This window comes from Mixophyes fleayi, chromosome 6 (assembly GCF_038048845.1).
Source record: "Mixophyes fleayi isolate aMixFle1 chromosome 6, aMixFle1.hap1, whole genome shotgun sequence".
Classification (NCBI taxonomy): Eukaryota; Metazoa; Chordata; class Amphibia; order Anura; family Limnodynastidae; genus Mixophyes; species Mixophyes fleayi.
The window spans coordinates 151,279,115-151,296,114 of record NC_134407.1 but is presented as its reverse complement, the minus strand read 5'-3'; the positions used below and the strand labels follow the sequence as shown (position 1 = coordinate 151,296,114).

Below are 17,000 nucleotides of genomic sequence, written 5' to 3'. Positions count from 1 at the left end.
TTTGGGAACCTTGGCATGAACATAGGGCAGGCCATTTTGGGAACCTAGGCATGAGCCTAGGTCAGCCCTTTTCGGGAACCTATGCATGAGCCTAAGACAGGTCATTTCGGGAACCTAGGCATGAGCCTGGGGCCGGCCATTTCGGGAACCTAGGCATGAGCCTAGGGCCGGCCATTTCGGGAACCTAGGCATGAGTCTAGGTCAGCCCTTTTCGGGAACCTAGGCATGAGCCTAGGTCAGCCCTTTTCAGGAACCTAGGCATGAGCCTAGGACAGGCCATTTCGGGAACCTAGGCATGAGCCTAGGGCTGCCCTTATCGGGAACCAAGGCATAAGCCTAGGTCAGTCCTTTTCGGGAACCTAGGTATGAGCCTAGGGCAGCCCTGTTCAAGAAACTAGGCACGAGCCTAGGTGCTGCACTGTTCAGGAAACTAGGCATGAGGTAAATCAGCAAGATTGAATAGTGGACTAATTCAACACATTTGTAGGTGGTATGGTGATTTTTACAGTGTCCGCGTATTTATCAACATAAATATACACATTAATATTATCCATGTTTGCCTGGATAATATAATATTACCTGCATAATTTTTATTTTGAAGGTGCATAAATAGTTACCATATCAACCAATCAGCAATTAGCTTGGATCAATCTAGTGAAGTTTTGCCATAAATACCCATAACAGGTTACAAATTCAGGACATCCCTTTATGGAAATAGGATAAGATCATCATTGGCTCACCCTGATACATTAATTAACCGGTGCATGATTAAGGAAATTAAAAATGTCATAACCAATTGGGACCAAGAGAGGGCTGGCAAGGACCACACTTGCTTTTACAGGTTTAAAAATGAGCGACATTTGCAGTTGTACCTGTCCGATAGCAGATGCAAGGTCTGCATGAGCCCTATTTGCGTGTACACGTCTTTAGTGTACTCGCCCTTCATTTCTACGCATCTTCCTTCCCCCACGGCAATATGAAAACTGACGTACACTCACTCTGCATCAGCGCCAATGTGTTCTTAAAATATAGACTCATATAATGATGTATGCAGTATAGTTGAAACTACATTACAAATGACATGAATTTCCAGGAGAAGGTGACATGAGATAGATATTTTATATCCTATGTTAACTGTGCCCAGGATGAAAGCATGTGAGACTGGATATGTGCCTGGGAGGTCGTTCCATTCATGAGGATCTAGGACTGAGGGCATTTGATGCACTGCAGGAGTTATTTGGCTAATGAGAAGAGCCTGTCCAGAGAAGCATGGATAAGAGATGAATCCTCTCTAGAAACACATGCAGAGATTGGGCGTCCGGAGGCGTTATTTTGGCTGCAGTCCTCTTCATACAGAATTCTGCAGCACTGAGCTGACAGCTTTGTGAAATAAATTATTCTGCAGGATGGGACAACCGCTGCAACTGACTAAACATCAAGGAGCTACTGCGTGCTGGAGGGTTTAACGCTGGCTGATCTGCTGGTCCTTCTTTCCAGGATGCATAGGCCTGATTGATTGGATTGCTTGGCAGCTGTCACAAGAACAATACTGGGGTTTCCTGATGATGCCTCTGGGAATATCCACATCCAGCTTGTGCTATTCTGGAGAGCTGCAAATGTTTCACTGAGGTTAGTGCTAGGGTAATGTAATGCACATGTTACTTGTGCATATTGTCAGATCAAATATATTAAATTCAGATGATGTATTACTGCTTGTGAGGGTCACACAGATTGCATCATATACCAAGAGTCAAGAGGAGGAGAGATGAGAGAGGTCTTCTATATCATTTAGGTCATTGCTCCCCAAGCCTAGGATGAAATTGTTGTCATTCTGCACATTGCTGAACTGGAATAAATATCTGTTTTCATACTGCAATACTGAAAAGGAGCTGCTTAATTCAGAAATTGTTTACATTTCCCGAGAATGGAAAAGTCTTCCAACATTGGTCTGCCCTCTATTTAGGTATATATAAACTGTCATTTAAAAGCTCTGCTCAAGATTGTTTGCAGTATCTATGTATATTTAGTTACATGTGGGAATAAAAACTTTGTTGTCATGTCATGATCCTCTACATTAGATCTATCATATTATATGGGAGGAGGGGCAGATCTGTGTTCTCTGTTCTAGAAGTATCAGATGAGACACAAGAATCAGAACTGTGTTGTGCTACATATGCTTAATGAGATGTGAGGTTCTGAGCGGTGTCCCCTTTACTGGACTTATCTGATGAGGCGAGAGGTTCAGAGATAGACCATAGTCACCAGTGTGTGCTTAGGCAATATCTGTGCTACTGCCACCGCTAATCATTTTTATGTATAGCATAATTTCATCATGTTGTAATTGGTAATTTCAGCACCCCAAATTATTTTAAAAAATTGGCACCAATGCCCTATACTACATACATCTAGTGAGATGTGAGGTTCAGAACGGTGTTCATTTTTCTAGATCAGGTCCTTAACTAGGGCTGTGCGAGAAGAGTGACTACCCAGGATGCAACGCTGAAGGGGGGGAGCAATTTATGAATATTTTAGGTTCATTTGGTTAAAATTTGAGATCTAGGGGGGCGACAGTTTTGCTTCTTGCACCAGGTGCTAAAATTTTAAGTTACAGTTCTACTCTAGATATATCAAATGATGTGGAGTTTAGAGCACTGTGATTAATCAAATATCTACATATACATATACTATATATCACATGCTATGTTTGGCTGTAATGAATAATATAGCTCAAATATCTGAAGTGTTTATACTTAAATATGCCCATCATGTTCTCTCTCAATTCTGTCTTTTACATTTTAACAGAACTGTATTTGAATTGTAACACTGAACAATATATTTCAGCATCATACTTCATATATAACAAAAAAGTAATGTTTTATGGGTAACTTGTCCTTTTAACTCATGTCATGATATATGTATTTCAATATATTCCTTTGAGGTGTCTTTTCATTTAAGCTTAAGTGCAAAGCAGCTTGCATCTATTACTGGTAATTTTAATGTGTTGGGAAGTCAGGTTTAAAAAAAACAAAAACTATAGAACACACTTTTACTAACATAGCAATTTATTTACTCAAACAAATCAGTGACATGGACCGTCAACTGTGCTATCAGAAATATGAACAATAAATACATTATTTTCCGACTTTAAAGAGCTGTTATTGTTATGGTGCTAGGGGAAAGAAATGTTCAAAGGCTGCACACAAGTATAAATGAGTGATTTATCCCTGTGGGGGATCACGGAAAAGAACACAATGTTATTACTATCAATATTTATTTATATAGCGCCAATCATATTATATAGTGCTCTACAGAGAACATGTAATCATTCACATCAGCCCCTGCCTGATTCTTCAAGGCAAATATATGCTAATTTTGAGCATATCGTCCACAAAATCACTCTGCGCATGCCCACAAGCGGGAGATACGACCATGAACGCAGCCCTGTCCGCTGCGTCTTTGAGTGCACTTACTATAAGCTACGATTTCGGGGAGTGAACTCGGCAGGAAGGGGTGTTTTGCCGTAGTGAATTTACAGTAGGGGTCAAACTCGAGCACACACAGCGACGTCCAAATCCAGCTCTGGGCATTTCAAAGTTACCTGTTTTTCTGTCGTATCTCTTGCTCCAGCTAATAGGATAGTCTAAGTTCTGGTCAAAAAAAATTCCTGTACATTCTTTTGCGAATTTATAATCCACATAAATATTGAGTGTATCCTGCAGTGTCTTGTGTAGTAGAACACAGCAGACCTAACCACGATTTCAAAAGCACACGTATCTTGAGATCCCAGCCTTGATGAATTCGGGAGTGCGCAAATCCTAAACATGTGCGTATAATACTAAACTAGAGTTGCGCTCTGAACACGTGCCTTGATGAATCAGGCCCTACATTCTCTACCACACACACATACAAGGGTCTATTTTGTCATAAGCCAATTAACCCACCAGAATGTTTTTGTACTGTGGGTGGAAACTGAATCCCTAGGGGGAGTTTCTGTCAGAGGGATATGGCTAGCTATGCAACTTATACACTGACTGTTCTGAGTAATAGTTAAGTTACATCTTATATATGAGCAAATATCTGTTAGAGTTCGTGGCGGCCGCTGGCACCGCCGCGACTCTCCTGTGTCTTCTTAATGACGTCCCGGCTGTTGCTACGGCAACCGGGACGTCACTTCCGGTTTCCACGTCCCGGTTGCCTGGGCAACAACCGGGACGCTACAGGCTCCCTGGCGTGGCGCTCGGCCAGCTGGCCAATAGGCGGGCGTGCGCGCGCAGAGTTACTTAGGCGGTAGCCAATCATGGCTATCTGGAGGTTCAGGAGGCAGTGTCTTTGGGTGGTATGTTTTGCAGCTGAACTACATCGCTATTGGTCACCTGGTAATCATCTGTTAGGTCACGCCTCTGGACACTTCTAGGGCTCTTCTCTGATTGGCTACTTGGACTATTTAAGGCAATGAGGACTGAGCCTCATTGCCGGTTATAGTGTCCTGTCCTCAGTTCTGCTGCCTGCTTGTTCTCACTCTGCTTATTATTACCTTTGATTGACTTCCCGTGTATGACCTTTGCTTGTTCCTGGACCACTGAACCTACGCTTCTGACCCTGACCATTTGCCTGAAAACCGGATTCTGCTCCTCCGCTAGTGCCCCTGACCTTTCGCTTGTCCCTGTATTTCGAACCTGTGCTTGGTTTTCCTGGCCGCTACTGTCTGCCAATCACTCCACTCCTGGGTTCTCCTTAAGTCAGTATATGTTACTCGACCCCCTATCGGCCCGCGGCCAAGTCTGTCTCCACCACTATGGGCTTCAGCGAACACCGGGCCTTCAGGGCAGACCCCGAGTTTCATTGTACTGGCTTGGGAGTTCCTAACAATATCTAAGTGAAAAAATCCCGGTTTTATCGGGTTACCCAAGATCAAAATCACATGTATACGTTTTTTATATCCCAAATGATTAAATGCTCTCAAAAAGGGACATTTCAATATTTATATAAACTATCTAATGCTTGGTCACGGAATATCAAGGGGTGCAATTCGCCTACAAAGAAATGCAAAGTTATGCTAGGCCTACATTATGTGTAATGTGTATAGCCTTAATGACTTAATATTTTCTTTTACAAAAATCGTGTATCTGAATTGACAGAGAGGGGGTCTAATAATTATAATAGACTTTAAAATGACTACTACATATGGAAAGATTGGGTGAAAGAGAAAGGTGCTAAGTGAAAGAAAGGAGAAAGATATAGTGATAGAGGACATGAAGAATTCACTGTATAGAAGAAGCATTAAGAGTCATGGATGCTTGGAGAATCTCGCATCTGACAGATGATTTACAATTTTTTATCACAACACAGACACATAACTCATTTTCGAGGATTGGTTATTACTAACTTGCATAATAAGTCAAATTGAAAACAACATTGTATCCTGCACGGATCCCCAAGTTAAGCCACTCTTGACCAAAGTTCATTAATTGTCATTTTCACTATTTTCTTAAAACAGAATGTGGAGATAATATCCAACATTAGCAATATACACACCTCTTGGATAATAATGAAAAATGTCCTCTGAGTGAAAGTAATAGTTTGTAATCAGCTATTGTAAACCCCTAGAATCTTTCTGGCAGTAAACTTTTCTTAGCTCACTATGAGGTATAAAAACAATTCCAAAAGGGCCAAGTACCAGCAAGCCAAATTTAACTGTGACTGCTTGTTTCAAATCAAAGCTGAAATATTTAAAGCTAGAGGGGAGCTTTTTAGATTAGCTAATAAAATTTGATCTTTGTTGGGACTTATGCCCAATGCAACCAAATATGGAGCGGATATTATTAGGGTTAGGGATGTCAGATCAGACCGCTTATGATACTGTGAAAATGTGAAAGGATTTTTTTCAGATCTAAAAAATAATATATATATGTAAACACAACTGGGCGCTAGTACGACCTAAAAAATGGACACCAGCAGCTTAATAATGGGCTCCAAACCCATATGTAGAAATACAAACAAAGATATAGAAAAAAGCGCTAGGTGAACCACACAAAATATTTAATAAAATTAATATAAATGCACAATAAATACACAATGGTTTATGGCCATAAACAACCCCAAGAAACACATAAAAATATATAGCATCAATGTGGAGTTATATGCAAATGCAGCTGTATACAATATCAGTATAGATGGAAGCGCTGATAGAAAAAATTCTTAGTAGATGAAAATGCACTCTCTATTCTTGTATTGTTATATAGAGAAAGTGCTGTATTAATTGTAGCATAAATGTTCATAAGAACAAGCGCCTCGTAGTATGGATGAGGTCCTTTAGTGTTCACTCAGCTCCAATCTGGCCAATTAAAGGATAACATAAACTCCAAACAGGGTTGTATAGCTACAAGATGGTAACACTTCACTATGAACAAGGAGTTCCTTTGTTATATTGTTTCATTCTGCATGCTCCACTGTTCATATGGAAAAAACTCACCCCGATATATATGCCTTTTGAGCTATAACGGGGGAACCTGTGTGTATATACAACACACCTGCTGTGGAGCGCTAATCCCTTCTGTCTTCTGCTTAGGAAATGACAGTATAGTGTCTCATAGAGACAAGATATAGTGATCACTATCACTTAAGGCATATTCTCTATTTAGCGGGAATGCCTTATACTGAAAGTTCAGCGTGGTTTGTTGAGAGCCTTCGTAATAGATATACAGCTGCCTTTCTTAAATAATGGAACACAATGTCTCTACTCACAAGCAAATCTGGTGCGTCTTCCTCAAAGCGCTTGTAGCGTTACTTCTCTGTAGGAGGGAATACCTTGTGTTAGATGTTCGACGTGGTCATTTCCCAATCTTCACAATTAGCCTGTAGCTGATGTTGTCAGGCAAAGTGATCACGAGTAACTCCGCTCGTGAGCCAATCTTATTTTATCATCCTCCAAGCGCTACTAAGCATGAAAAAACCCCGGGGTTGATATGTGCCAAAAATTTAAAAAGCATATGTTGTCCAAAGTATAAAATCAATAGTAAACTGCTTAACGCGTTTCTCGGCAGATGCCGTTTCATCAGAAGCATGTTCATATGGTTCTCAGGTCTCAGCATTTAAACCCTCCAGTCCGTTAATTCACTAATTGGCAGCTGATTTGCACAGCGTCATCAGAGCTTGCAGATTTATTCAATAAAGCCAGAATAAATTGATTTAAAGGTGCATGAGAACTTCAGTGATTGAAACAATTGGACATGAATATAAATTTTCTTTTTAAAAATTAAAAAGATCTCTGTTTAATATAAATAGCATAACCAGCAAGAATAAAAATTCCTGTATATAGATATCCACTAAAATGTGAATATATATATATTAAATAAATGTACCTAAATGACTCAGTCTCCTTACTCAAAATATGTACCAACCCACAGTAATGTGGGTACAATAAAATAAAATGAAAAATATATAAAAGTTGTATGAAAAAAACTGAACAAAAATATCGACATGAATGTACACACGAAATAGAATCACCCAATCATGAGTTCTTAACCCATCTGATCGCCATATCAATATCTGAGGTCTGGTTCCACTGAACCTCAGCTTACATATGAAATTAAATTAATCCTAATAGAGACATTAGGCTATCCCAAAAGTTGGAAAAACATATATAAACCAACTATATATAAACCAACTATAACATAAGATAACATAAGCTAAGATAACATATTCCTAACTACATAGGTGCCACAAAATGTATATGTAAATTAATGTCAAATAAAAATCCCCAGATATCTCGGGTTGCTTTCTAGAGATAAAGCATGCAGTAACGTCTGTGAATGGAGAAGTAAAGCACCCAGACCCCAGATAGACTCAATGGAGAATATTACAAAACAGATGGGAGATGAGGTTGTACCTACTCTAAATAATATGTCTTAATGCTGTCATAGAAAAGGGACAATACCTAGAGTTAGCTATAAAAATGATGATGAAAACAGGCAAAGACCCACTGTACCCAGAATCTTAAAGACCAATTTCACTAATCAAATAGGACATTAAATTGTTTACTTAAATACTTGCTAATAGATTGGCATCCATTACACCCTCACTTATAAACAAACGTCAGGGGGTAAATGTATCAAAGTGCGATTTTGCAACTCCAGCGATTTTCTCGGGAGAGTTGAAACTCGCCGATGTATGAAGCTGAGTTTTCATACAAAATCGCCAGAGTTCTGCTTCTGTCAAAATCTCTACTTGCAAAATCGCCAGAGATCAAACTCACCACTGTTTGCCACTGCAGCTATACAAGTCTACAATGTATGAAGCTGCGAGTTAGCAAACTCAGGAGAGTTTGCTTCTAAACACGCCAGATACAACACGCTGCTTGATAGCAGCGTGTTGTATCAACACATCACTGTTACACTGCCCTGGCAGTGTTAAAAAGTTAAAGAACAGATAAAAGTTTTTTTTAAAAAAAGCGTGAGGTCCCCCCGCTATTTATGCTAAACCAGGCCCGGCGCTCCCATTAGGCAAGGTTAGGCAGTTGCCTAGGGCGCCGGGCTCTGGAGGGCGCCACGGCGACCGCTGACCATACCTTTCACGGCCGCGACACAGCTTCAGATACATCCACAGGGAGGGGGGGGAGGGACTATTGCTCACCACCACCGCCGCCTCTCTGCTCCGTCTCCTCCCCTCCACTCACTGACTGACTGTCGGGCGTGACATCATCATCACGGCCCGACAGTGTCAGTGAGTGGAGGGGAGAAGACGGAGCAGAGAGGAGGCAAGTTAGAAGCAGGTAAGAAAAGACGCACATTTTCAAAATCGGCGCCCCCACCCTGCACACTTACACACTATTTTGTAAGTGTGCAGGGTGGGGGCGCTGATTTTGAAAATGTGCCGGGCGGGGCGGGGGGGCACCGATTTTGAAAATGTGCCTAGGGCGCCATGGACCCTTGGTAAAAAGAAAGAAGACAGCATTGGTAAGTATTTTTTTTTTTTTTTTTTTATTAAATAGATGTGGTAAAAAAGAGGGTGGGTAGTGTATTTATTGTGGGGTTTTTATTTTTAATAAATATATGTGGTGTTTATGAGGGAGTTGTTGTTTTGTAAACTTTTTTCTTTGTGGAACTACAGGACCCAGCAAGCCAGAGATGTCAGGGCATGTTGGCACTTGTGGTTCTCCAAGTGCCAACATGCCCTGGCTGCTGTGGGTATGCTGGTGCTTGTAGTTATACAAGCAACAGCATGGCCACAGTTTTTAGGGCAACCTGGCTGGCTGGGACTTGTAGTTCCACAAACAAAATTGGTGTCAGTTTGTTTTTTTCACTATTTACCGCCGTATTACCCTATTACCCTACTACCCACAGCCCAGGGGTAGTAGGAAGAGCTTTTATCTGTTCTTTAACATTTTAACAGCTGCCGGAGCTCCGGCAGCTGTATGACAGGGCAGTGTAACAGTGATGTGTTTACAACTCACTGTTACAACACAGGAGACTTTGCCAGACACTGGAGAGTTAGCTAAACTCGGTAGTGTTTACATCGCTCAAAATCGCCAGAGATGACCAGCGATTTTGAACATGAGTGTCAAAATCGCTGCTTGATACATTTCCAGGTTTTTTTTTTTAAAACTCGCTGGTAAACACCCGCGATTTGCCGCGATTTAAACACGCTGGCAAACTCGCACTTTGATACATTTACCCCCAGGTTGGGAAGCAGTTAGGAACATTTGCAAAGTCTTGGTCTCTTTTCAATAGTGAAAATCAAACCCCATAAATTATAATACTGTAATTACAAATGATGCCTAAAAATCATTTGGCAATGTGGGAATATAGTATTGCCATATTTAAGACCTTTGGTTTGTCGGGTAATTTTTTAAACATAATCATGCAGATGTATAAGCAGCAGTAATACCAATACTTTTCCCCTCTATCAGGAAATCAGGCAGGTATGCCACTATTCCCCGCCTTGTCTGTTCATTCATAGAACCTTAGCTAGAAATCTGTGTAACCCTTCCAAAGCACAACCATTGGATTCATGGAGCTGAAGACTGCATAATTTACTGACAACCTTATTCATTTTATAAGTAATATGAAAGACATTGACATATATCTTTAAGATATGGATTCAATTTAGGGAATGTTTCGGAAATAAGGTTGACATATAGAACCAGGACAGGCCACATTAGGCATTAGAGATTTACCTCTAATTATTACCAGAAAGACTATATTAGCCTATATAATCATATATTTCTGATATGTTCCCAACAATATTACCATTTCCATAAAATCAAGCAAGAACTTGGTAGGTGGGTGTTTTACCTATGTCTCTGCAGCTTTTTGGTAATTATAAAATCATTACTTTCATTAAGCAAGTTTTGCTGTCACTCTTCAAGATTGCAAATGTAAAGGTCCTAGTGCAAGAATTCACTCTTCCGTTGGCAAAATAGCCCCATATTGCTTACAAAAGACTATGCTTACTGTACCATTTAGGACATTTCCATCTGCCAGATGTGATCATTTATAACCATGCTTTCCTCCTGAAATGCATTGATAGGATTGCACATAAGAGCACTTATACAAATGAATACCTAGACAATCAGTTCACACTCCCAACGTCATTGCCAGTAACGATTCATCCCTCATTGAGAGAACTGGTGCCCCACATAAACCAGTATAGTTTCAGACACAATAATAACTTTGCTATTATTAAGGATAAGTTTCCAGATATCCTACACACACATTAGATACTCCCTGAACACTCTAAAAAATGAATGCATAAGATCTACATTTTATCCTTACCATCATTGTTCAGGGTATCTCCAAAAATATTCTTGCCATTTCTCTTTACTCAATTAAAATCCCTCCTGCAGCCCCCTAGAAAGAATGCCAATTCTTTCTAGGGGGCTGCAGGAGGGATTTTAATTGAATAAAGAGAAATGTCAAGAACATTTTTGGAGATACCCTGAACAATGATGTTAAGGATAAAATATAGATCTTATACATTAATCTCTTCTGATATTTTTTACTATGGTCAAGTTGCTAGTTACCTTAAACAATCAATTCAGTTTTCCAGCCCACAGCGAAAGTCAACAATTTTGACATTGTTATATGATCAGTAAAAAGCTCAAAGTATGGGATCACTGGACATTCTCATACGCTACAAATTACTGAGGACTCTCATCTCTCTAATTCTTTCCAGACATGGCAGAAAGACTTCCCTATGATATAAAACATTGAGGATCTTATGAGGAGGCTGATAGGGATTTGGAATATAGTTAAGGGTGAGATATGGAGAGTAACTAAATGTAACTTTTTTCATAGAGCTTATATTCAATTTAATAGGCAACATTGTACTTGATTGCTTTGCTCCAGTCATTGCAGCACTGACATGAGACATGATTGTACCTACATAAGTCATTTTTCAGAACAGTCATATAGTCATATGTGCAATCTGTCATGGACCCAACACTAGATACATTCACACTGCCACTACTGAGAGGTAATATTGATACAGAGAGTACAGAGAGAACGGATGATAGTTAACTCTTGAATAGTGGAAATGATATCCTTGATGGCTAGATAGATTCATGCTACAATGGATAGCGAAGTCTCTTCTGGCTATGCCACCACTTAAATTTTTACTTTTTAAAACATCTGTCTATAAACAAGGCAGATCATCATCATCACCATTTATTTATACAGTGCCACTGATTCCAAAGCGCTGCACAGAGAACTCACTCACATCAGTCCCTGCCCCATTGGGGCTTACAGTCTAAATTCCCTAACACACACACAGAGACAGACTAGGTTTAATTTGTTAGCAGCCAATTAACCTACCAGTATGTTTTTGGAATGTGGGAGGAAACTGGAGCACCCGGAGGAAACGCATGCAAACACGGGGAGAACATACAAACTTCTCACAGATAAGGCCATGGTCTGGAATTGAACTCATGACTCCAGTGCTGTAAGGTAGAAGTGCTAAGCACTACACCACCGTGCTGCCCCGTACATTGTTGGATATAGTGAAATCAGTCAAGAGGTTTCTGTCTTGCTGGGATCCCTTCTAATGGAAGAGTCTTTGGTGATTTTTAGGAAAAGCTAACACACCCTTTAAATCCCATATGGGCAGGTAAAGAAAAAAACACTTGAGATATTTGACCTACTTGGGTTTATGACAAGTACTACAGGTTATGTTATGTTTATTCCATGATTTTTTTTTTCTATGGTAAGTTGGTGGACCAGCATGTTTTCGTTTGCGACATTTGTTTTATGTAACAGTGTCTATCTAACATGCACTATGTTTCATGTATTGGAAAGTGAAAAATGCTCTGAAGCCTTTGTATTGTAAGCACTTCACCTTGATGCATGATGTTTCTCTTTATTGTACCTATACATCAATAACAGTATTTTTATAGACAAAAAGTGCTGGTATGACAACCAATTTAAAGTCTAGCATGACCTTTGGGTGGAAGAACATGCTGGAACTTCTAGTTCCACAACAACTGGAGGTACTGGTTGCTGCCCTCTGCTCACTTTAGAAATATAATTACTGAGCTAGGGTCTATAAACCTGGGGGAAAGGACATAATAAATTCCCATTATGTCTGTGATTTGCAGTGATGTATAGTACTCTGTGCAGACACCTTCCCTTCAGACTGTTCAGCAATTTATTTAATGGACACTTCTGTTAGTTATGAGGAGGGCCGTTACATTATTAATACCACAACTGTGCATTGTTTAAAATCTGCTGAGTTTTATTTCATCCTCTGTGACAAATGAGCATGTTATTAAATAGAGAAGCTATGGTCTTTTAACACTAGTGGTTTTCTAAAATCAATGACCAGTTTCCGACACATGAATAGAGAAAAAAAGAGCCTCAAGCTATATTAACCCATATATTGTCTGCATGCCTGATGATTGTCAAATTGTATATCAAGAGACAGATTAGAGATGACAGATATTGTGAATGACAGCTGGGGGTTGGCTCTATATGTTGATAAAAAGGAAGTGATGACATTTGGGGAGACAGTTGCTTTGTAAAGAAGCTTTAACACGGCTGAGGCTCTCTGCAATTTATTTCTTATTCATATTTATTATTGCTGTCCACTTTGTTTATTACAGTACAAGTTATCACATCAGTATTTTGAAGAATTTCTGATAATCTTGATTTGCCACACAGAAGACGGCTACTGTTCAGTCTCAAGTTACCTTTTCTACTTTATTTATATACAATTAGGGCTCAGGCCACTGAAGGAGAAGTGTTGCTGCATCTAACTATGCTGAGTACATGACTTGAGGGCCTATTTATCATTAAACCCTGATCGCATGATAAAGAAATCAATATCACTGGGGCAGCTGAGCGATACTGGCCCAGAGCCGCAAGGGTTCACATACCGGTTTCTAGGCCACACTTTGCAGATGTGTGCGTCAGAAGTGGGCCTCAATGCCTAGATTTGACCTTTCAACTCCACTTAGATTAAAACATAAAAATAAATACCTGTACCTCTTTTTAATGATCTTAACTTATTGCAATCCTGAGTTGGCAATGACACAACAGGTATTGCAGCTGTACAACTACTGCTGTGATATTCCTAAAATAGGCTAGTGCAAGGGGAAGCATTTACTGAAGGTAACTTTGATATATAAGACAAAACCCTATCGCACTGAAAACTCCCAATATATGCAGAACACAATGTATAGGTATATATTGTTTTCCCTTTACCTCACTGACTGTCTTTCTGTACCAGAAGCATGTTTGACACATACCCTTACTGTGCACCTCAGAATCCCTCCTTCCTCCACTTGCAAATGACTGGTTTTCACTTCCTCACATCTATAACTGATAAAGGGGGGTAGAAGCTGGAGTAGAATGGTAAAGTAAGTATACTTCCCAATAGTCCCTATTTTGGCAATACTGCCCCAATTTACGGACACTGAAAGGTTTGTGGATGGGTCTTGGGTGGAACTAGCCAAAGATTTAATAGGCTAGTAGTGGTGGATTTTTTTCAGATCAGGATCGGTACTTATTTCTGTCTCAATTTTGCTTTTTACAAGGTAAGGTAAAAATATTATGGATGGTGAAAGGATAGCCACTGTGAATGATAACATTTGGAAATGGTTGGCAAGAGGGACAGTGTAGCAGACGTTTTTTTTTTTGTATATAATATTAACAATATGTGGTGGAAAGCTCACTGTGTGGATGGTTCGATTAATATACAGATGCAGGAGCCATTCAATTCACTATATTTTTGGTATCAGATCCCATTAAGACAGTGGGAACCATTTATTATTGTTTATTTATTAAACATGGAATGGTGCAGACATCAGGGTAACTATCATCCACAGCAGCTATCCCCATAGCTGTGTATGTGGACAGCAAAAGGCACTATTTACCAAGCTTTAAAAGGCTAGCTTTTCAGAGTATGCCCTCTATAGCTAATGACATCTCAGGATGGTGTAAGCAGCTCTGATCTGTGCTAACAGACCCACTGGAGAGGAGAGAGCATGCGTTGAGGGATCTTTTCAGATCCATCCTGTCACACTGGACACATTTCATCTCATTCCTACAGTCAGCCCTAGTGCATACCTATGTATGCATGACACAGATAATATGTGGAACATGAGATGCACTGTGGGAGCATATGTTTTCTGGCTCAAACAAAAGTAATCCCAATATACATATACAGTAAAGTCATACCTCCCAAGTTTGTCCCAGAGGTAATCAAGACAAAAAGAGCATGGTCACGCCCCAAGGTACATGGAGCAGGTTCCATATCCCTTGGGGCATGCCCATGGCTTCTAAAGTGATAGGCTTCCATCAACCCCTCTCACACCCTAGAATTGCTGTGCACCTCAGAGGCACCTGCTCTCCAGGCTGCTATACTTTACATCTTAACAGAACTGCAGTCGAAAGTCAGGGTAACATTGAACAATGTATTTTACCTTCATGGTGCACATAGGAAATTTGCAATTTTTGGATTTAGTGGTTCTTTAATGATGCATCCTCTTTTGCGACCCACACAATTGTCCACCTAGAGATGGTTACTGACCCCCGTGTTTTGGTTTTGGATTCGGTTTTGGATCTGGATTACCGTCGTGTTTTGGTTTTGCAAAACCGCCATTGCGTGTTTTGGTTTTGGTTTTGGTTTTGTTTTCCTATTTTGTTGGAAAATCCATGTTTTTGGGCCTAAAATAACCCAATTTAGTGCTCCAACTGTTTTAGAGATAAGTAATCTAATTGTTGAGGTAATAAATCATCCAAAAAAACAGTTTAATTCTTCGTTGGTAGGCCTTCATTTATTCTACACACAAAACAGATTGTCTTCCTCTCCATCTATGCATATTGGCAATGCAGCCATCGTCTTTGGATGTATATTACACCCTACACTTATAGTTAAATATGTAAAGAAATGGAAAAAGACAGTTTGGTTTCTGTCTCTCTAGGCCCCCCTCCACTTGTATAAAATACCAAAAAATTCAGCCATTATAGACTGTACAATATTAATTGACATGGAGAAAGCCAGTTTGGTTTCTGTCTCTCTAGGCCCCCCTCCACTTGTATAAAATACCAAAAAATTCTGCCGTTATAGACTGTACAATATTAATTGACATGGAGAAAGCCAGTTTGGTTTCTGTCTCTCTAGGCCCCCCTCCACTTGTATAAAATACTAATAAATTCAGCCGTTATATACTGTACAATATAAATTGAAATGGACAAAGGCAGTTTGGTATCTGTCTGCATCAGATCCTCTCTCCATTAGGAGTAAAATAGAAAACTATTCAGCCGTTATATAATCTAGAATATAAATAGAAATTGAGAAAGGCAATTTGGTATCTGTCTGCATCATAATCATCAACATCATCATTAGCGCCCTCGTCGCCTACACAAATCTCCCCCTCATCCTCTTCTAATTCCAAAGTGGCATCCTCAATTTGGGTATCACCGGCTACACTCGGGCTATTAAGGCACACATCAGAAGAATGCTCACGATTAGACATCCCACTGTTGGATGGACTCTCCACAGGGATTGTTGTCATTTGTGAATCAAAGCAAACATTCTCCTCTAATGCCTTACAGTACAGTAAAAAAAAATTTGTTTTTTGTTTTTTGCACTAATTTGGAAACACTCTGTTGTTTCACATCGCCTTGGCCAGATGACATACTGGGAACACTAACATCAGGACTGGTGACAGAACCTGGTTGCTCATTCTGATCATATGTGGACTGCTTTGAATCCATTCTGAGCGCAAACCACTGGGGAGTGCTACAAATTATTTGGTAGATACTGCTGACAGATATGACTTTTGACAGCCAGAAATATTAATGCACAATTAGGGAGGACACCCCAAAAGCACGGAGGAGTGCTAAAAATTATTTAGTAGATACTGCTGACAGATATGACTTTTGACAGCCAGAAATATTAATGCACAATTAGGGAGGACACCCCAAAAGCACTGAGGAGTGCTAAAAATGATTTGGTAGATACAGCTGACAGATATGACTTTTGACAGCCAGAAATATTAATGCACAATTAGTGAGGACACCCCAAAAGCACTGAGGAGTGCTAAAAATTATTTGGTAGATACTGCTGACAGATATGACTTTTGACAGCCAGAAATATTAATGCACAATTAGGGAGGACACCCCAAAAGCACTGAGGAGTGCTAAAAATTATTTAGTAGATACTGCTGACAGATATGACTTTTGACAGCCAGAAATATTAATGCACAATTAGGGAGGATACCCCAAAAGCACTGAGGAGTGCTAAAAATTAGTTGGTAGATACTGCTGACAGATATGACTTTTGACAACCAGAAATATTTATGCACAATTATGGGGGACAACCCAAAAGCACTGGGGAGTGCTAAATATTAACAAAAAATAATAAACCTCTATCCTCCTCTCCTCTCTAGCGATTTTGGTTAGAGCAATTGCAAGAACAATATTGTATTCTCTGTCTCTGCTCTAATCAGCCTGTGACTACACCCTGCTCTCTCCCTCTGTCAAATGGCGATGGATTGCTGTGGA

General features: G+C 39.9%; 1 protein-coding gene across 4 annotated transcripts in view; it reads left to right on the top strand.

Moving 5' to 3' along the window:
- Positions 1–17,000, top strand: part of PHACTR3 (phosphatase and actin regulator 3) — a 245,832-nt gene that overhangs the window by 36,986 nt on the left and 191,846 nt on the right. The window contains exon 1 of one of the 4 annotated variants that reach the window (XM_075176786.1): positions 1,366–1,629. The exons of the other annotated variants lie outside the window; for them this stretch is intronic. The gene's annotated coding sequence lies outside the window, so the exon portion shown is untranslated. Of the gene's footprint in view, positions 1–1,365; positions 1,630–17,000 lie in introns of those variants that run through there. 4 annotated transcript variants of the gene reach the window in all.